Raw genomic sequence first — 6345 nt, 5'->3', positions numbered from 1 at the left:
TCAAGGATCTCACCTTTAAAAGAAAAGAAATATTACAAATAATTGATTTTTAGATGAAAATTCATAAATATTGATACTATCATCTATAAAGTAAATGTGTAATATATATATGTGTGTGATGCTAAATAAAGATAATTAAACTACATACATCAGTGTATTTCCCAATAATATACATTCATACTAGACATCATTTATCTTTTCAAATAATAATAAAACACATCAACTTAATCTATCAGTTGATGCAAATGAATATATCCTAAAAAAATTGATGCAAATAAATAGAAACGAATGCCACAGCCGAAATATATATATATAATTTTTTTGGACGGAAGCCGAAATATTATATTATAAAAAAATCATAAAAACATTTAATAATATTCTTCATTTCCAACTTTTGTACTTACATATGTATATCATATATCTTTGGTTGCGCACCACTTGGAAACACATTGAATTCAAAAAGATAGCCTTTTTGTCATTTGCTTTTAGTTTTAAAATATTAATTAATCTAGAAATTTTTTTAATATAATACGTAAAAATAGAAATTCGAATTAAAAAATAGGCGTCTTAAATAATTCAACTATATTAGAATTTTTCCTGCAAGTAAAAAATCTTACAACCTATTTAATCACGTGGAAAACTACCAAAAATAAAAAATTTATATATTGTTCTTTTTAATAGATTTTCCTAAAATATTTGTTAATTTACAATATTAAAATAAAAAAAAGTAATCGGTCAAAAAACAGCCTTCACATCTAATTACCAAGTAAATGTAAACAAATGACTTATTTTGAGAATTATTGAACTATTTTTACCAAATATGCTTTAAAATCTTATGACTTGTGTACACCCAATTATAAATAAATTTTGAATTGGTATATATTTTTTCAACTTGTTATTTTCTTTTTGAGTTATTAATATAACATAATAGATTGGAATCTCCAATCTTTTGGTTGGAATACATGCCTTGATCAATTGAACGAATATTTTAACTTGTTACTTTATTTAATCTTCTTATCACAATATGATATAAGAACAATCAAAATGCAATATATATCAATACACCGACAATTACAGTATGTATTAAGTCTTAACTATATGTTACATTTTTGTCTTTTTTTTTTCTTTTTGATTTAATATTAAACATTTAGAAACATAAATATAGAATTCAGCACACAAATTTATAAGAACCTATATCTATATATAAACATATTTGAAAATTAGGATGATATATAATTACATTTTCTCTCTAAATGAACAATTTTGACATTTTGTTGTTGAATTTTATAAATAATGATGGATTGAGTTGAGGTCAACAATAGAGGCTAAGCTAGTGGCTGGCTGGCACAACGAAGTCAAGAGGGTTTTTTTTTTTTTTTTTTTGGGAATAAACAATAATGATAATTAAAATTTTGGAATTTTTTTTGTGGTTGATTAATTTTTCTTTTTATATTTAGTCATACCCATGTATATGATTCCTTAGTTCATAACCTTGCTTTCATTGCAAGTAATGTAATGAGTATACAATTTTAATTAGCATGTTTGAGGAAGCAAATTTTGACTAGCAATATTTTTTTCATCCAAAAGGGAAACAAATATGCTGAAAACCAAGAATTTCATTTATATATATATTTAGTATATGAATTGCCAATTTGGACGGAAGGCTTTTCTCTTAAGTAATGATTTCTTGTTTACTAATTGGATTTGCCTTTTTGCATATGTTTTAATATTGGAAGGAATAACTCTAACCTGATCCTCTTTTGTTTTGAAGAGAATGAAAATGAAGGAAAATGATGCCCACAATATAAGAAAGAATTTAATGAACAAGGATTCTTAATTCTTCATTCTAAAAGTGGAGGCAGAAATTCATTCTTTCTAATTTCTCTCTTTTTCTTTTTTCGATTTGAATTGAGTTTGGTTGAAATCCGTGCATGATGTCATTCTCAATGTAAAATTTCAGTACTACATACCAATATCATTCTCTCTATTCATATTATGATTTTGTCTTTACAAATAAAATTTTAATATTGATAGACTCCGAAAATGCTAACAAAAACTTAAATAGAATAAGTATTCATATTTCTATCCTAATAGAAAATTTTCCCTTTGTATTTTTTTGACTCAGTCCCACCACTTTTTTGTTCATATATATTTCTCTCTCTCTCTTTCTCACATCAATTTAAATTTGATTCTCAAGCCTAGGTAAACAACCTTATTTCATTAATGATGTTTATAACCAAAATTTAATAGACAATTAAGATGCTATAATTGAATCTTAGACGTTTTTTTTTTTATACAACATATAGGGGCAAGAGATCGAACTCACAACCTCGTGGTTAGAGATATATGTCAATTACCGCTAAATTATATTCGTTTTGACATTTTTAACGATACTATGCTCGTTAAGCTTAGGAGTTCATTTCGAAGAAAATGGACCATTTAGACATTAAAAAACAAACTTCTGGGACAGAACACATCCACTAATTAAAGGTGCGTAATTATGTTTTTGGGGGACTTTGAAACTTAAGGAAAGAGGAAGGAAAGTTAGTTAGGTTAATTAATTAAGATTATTTTAATTTCCTCTGCTTTAAGACTTTTTTTTTTTTTTTTTAGTACAACTCTGCTTTAAGACCTGGCTGTGAGCCATTTTTGACAATGTATTAATTAATTGTTCAAAGAATTATTCACAATGATGTCACCAAATCTAATTAACAAATTAAAAAAATAAAAGATTTTCTTATTTTCACTTTTTTAGTTCAGTTTCTTATCTTCCATTCAAGTGAGAAAGTGGCAATCTGTCAAAATTAGTCAGCAGCTTTGCAATGTAATATATTTTATATCTCAAATGACTGAGCCACTGAGGCTAAGCTATAATGTTACATGTTAATGATGTCATTTGCGTTTAGTGTATAAAATTAAAATTACTCCTTGAATCTTTTATATCATAATTTATGTAGTTAAATTAAAGTTAGCAATATCACACAAAAAAATGAATATTTGGCTCATGGGTTGGATCTGTGTAGTTTTAAAATACACCCCCTCAAGCTAAGTTAAATATGAAATAATATAAACTCGATGATATCGTTAACACATTAAAGAAAATGACATTCAGTGACGAAAATATATCGCCGCTAAAGCAAAGATTAGCGACGAAAAGCGAAAAATAAATAGTTAAAAGATAAATTTTCTTCAGTATCTCACAAAGCATAGGGGAAAAATGGTAAATGAATTTAACAAATTAGATCAACCAAAGTTTTGTTAGAGATAATGGATAGGGGCAAGAGAAAAAATATTGAAGTGAGTTTCGGATAGTTATTAATATTCATGGGTTCCATCTCAAAACCAATTGACAATAACAGAAGTAGCTCATTTAGATTATAAACTATTGTTAGATCTCTCATCTTTTTAACGTGAAATCTTTAACATGTCCCATCAAGATATGGTGTGTCTCTTTTGGGTTCACCGATCCCATTTTTAGACCGGATTCTCGTTTGAACTTTTGAGCTCTAATACCATATTAATATTCATGTGGTTTCATCTCAAAATCAATTGACAATGAAATGATTAGTCCATTTAGATTATAAACCATTGTTAGGTCACTTATCTTTTAATTTTTCCTTTGAAATTATTTACTTTTTGAAAGGAGCACGAGGGTCGAAAGTGTGTCGTAAACTAGAGCCCAATAGACTTCAATGTATATCTTCGGGATATGAACTTAGTCCCCTGAGAGCACTGCAGCCCATAGGAGTGTACAAATGTCATTAATGACTTCAAACTTTACAACGGAAAAGCACAATTTAGAATTGGCAAGTTCCCGACTACGACCTAAAGTCCGAAAAGCATATAAGCGATTAAGGGCTGTTCACCTGAGGCATAGAAGATACTGATTTCCAGGCCAGGTAGGCTCCTACCCTTCTCGAGCCTACTTAAATAGCTTACGCTTACCAAGCCTAGTCTACAAAAAGAGGGCTACAGCAAGCAAGCTTTCCCCCTTTGTTTGTTGTGGGTCGCGCCTCACCGCAGGCACTGAATGAATGAAATGAGTGGAGATCTTCCTTCCCCCTTGTTAATTACCAAGAACTTCGTTGCCACTAGTGGCGAAGAAAATTTCTACCATCCCACCCAAAAACAACTCGGAGCACTAAAAATGAGAACTTTTAGAGCCACATCTTGTCAAGATCTACAGTTGCCTTGAACTCTGCCGACAATAGTGCCCAACAAAAGAAAATTTATATACACATTCTTTGCTTTTCACGCATGGCCCCTCTTTCATTCATTGCATATGCACTGAATTTAAATTATTGTATTGCTATGGCTGAGGTGAAAATACGTCGCTCAAAGTATATATAAAAAAGAAGTGATCTTTCAAAAGATTTTGCTACCCCTTTTTGTTATGTTTTACAACTTTTTTCTTTTGTGTTTGCAAACTCATCTCTTAACATTTTTGTCTCCAAATCGAAAAAGTTATTCGGACACAGTAGAAGACATGATTTGAATTGGGATTGAGAAAATTGACTTGATTGAAACTAGCTCAAGTTGTGCGACTTGTCTATTTTGTTTGATCTAAATTTTTGCAAGGATAAGTTTTGTATTAACTTTGAAGTCAACATTGGATTATGTTTTATGAAATGTACTATGTATAGGAAAGAAAAAACATAAATGTGAAACCTTTGGTCAAACGTCAAGCCAAAATATTAAGATATGGACCATACCCTATATCAACGATAAAGATAAATTTTTTCGACCATACAAAGAACGATATTATTCATGTTCAAATTAAGCTCATATGACTTCATTTTCTAAATGTCATAAAAATGTCTCGTACCGATAAAATTTTTATTCTTGCTTATTGTGAATCTTCCCGATCACATCTAGTCGACATGAACTCATATGTTTGATACATATGTTTTTAATTTACTCATATGGAAAACAAATGTTGCCATCGGTAGAGTGATGTTATGGTTATTACATATATTAATTAAATGTGTTTTTGTTAAGGATCTCACATTGAAAACAAAAATGATCTTACACAAGTTATAATAGATCTGAGTTACTCCTCTCTATCATTGTCAATTGATTTTGAGATTGAACTTTATGAATATTGATATGATATTGTTATAATACATATGTTTTTGTTAAGGATCTCACATTGAAAACTTTATGAATATCAATATTAATGAGCGAAAAAGAGCATAGATCTACCAGCATCCTTTTCATGATTTTTTTTCGTGTAATTTTGAGAAAGAAAATGGAAACGAAGCAAATTTGATAGGTTGGTAAAATGAAAAGTACCACGTGCAGGGAGTTTTTATTAGATTTACAAAGCGTGTGGATTTAACAAGCAGACAGTGGAATGTCGTACAGACTTGACAACAAACATCACATAATGACATCAGTATTCAATACCACACAGTGCCTGTGGCCGACAGCTCCAAATATACCACTTCTTTAATTACTGAAATACTTAAATTTTCTCCATTTTTTTTTATTTTTCCTGTATTACTATATTTAATTACTTCAAACCTTCATCTCTCGAGTTTTTAAAACTAAAAGTAGTCACAAATTGAGAGAGTAAAATCGGATTCTAAAGGACAAATTTATAAACTAGGTATAGGTTCGGGATTAAATTCACATGTTTTAGTCTTACGATATGTGTATTGGTATAGTCATTTGTTAGGTTTGTAAGAAGTGCAAACAAAATTTATAGAAGTGATCCATGATATACAAGAGAAGACAGTTATATCATATGATGACTTTTGGGTTTTTGAGTGAAATGATAATCAAAAGTAAAATCGTGAAAGGTTATGCCAAAAATGGAGAATATCATATTATTATGGAGATACTTTGAGTATCGTTGTCCTTCACAATTAATATCAGAACTGTGGTCTAAATCTAGTTGTGTCGGTAAAATATTCGAGTCCCGAACAAAGAAGTAGTCAGTGCAAGGCTTTTGTGCATTTAAATCTGAAATTGCATACTAAAAAACTTGTTTCAAATGAATAATTGAGAGATGGAGAAAAAAACCTATAATTTTAATTGGCAAACTGCAATTATATATGTTCAAATAGATGGAGAACTATATATGTTATAGAAAGATATGAAAGAAGAAGAATACTTTTAGAAAGATAAGGGTTTTGATATTGATATATACCTATAAAATAGGTTTGGGTGTCTCATTTTTATGAGATTTGTTATGATAAAGTTTATCGATTTAGATTTAGTCTTGATTAATTGTTCAAATATTGAAAAGTCTATTTTCTCATGGTACTACATAATTCCTCGACTAATATGACGAGATAGACATTTGACCTTATTATATTTGGTTATCAAATAAACAAGTAAATC

This window comes from Momordica charantia (genome assembly GCF_013281855.1).
Source record: "Momordica charantia cultivar OHB3-1 chromosome 6 unlocalized genomic scaffold, Mcharantia_2.0 BLBB01000006.1, whole genome shotgun sequence".
Taxonomy (NCBI): domain Eukaryota; kingdom Viridiplantae; phylum Streptophyta; class Magnoliopsida; order Cucurbitales; family Cucurbitaceae; genus Momordica; species Momordica charantia.
The sequence above is the reverse complement of the archived record's forward strand: the minus strand, read 5'-3'. Positions refer to the sequence as shown.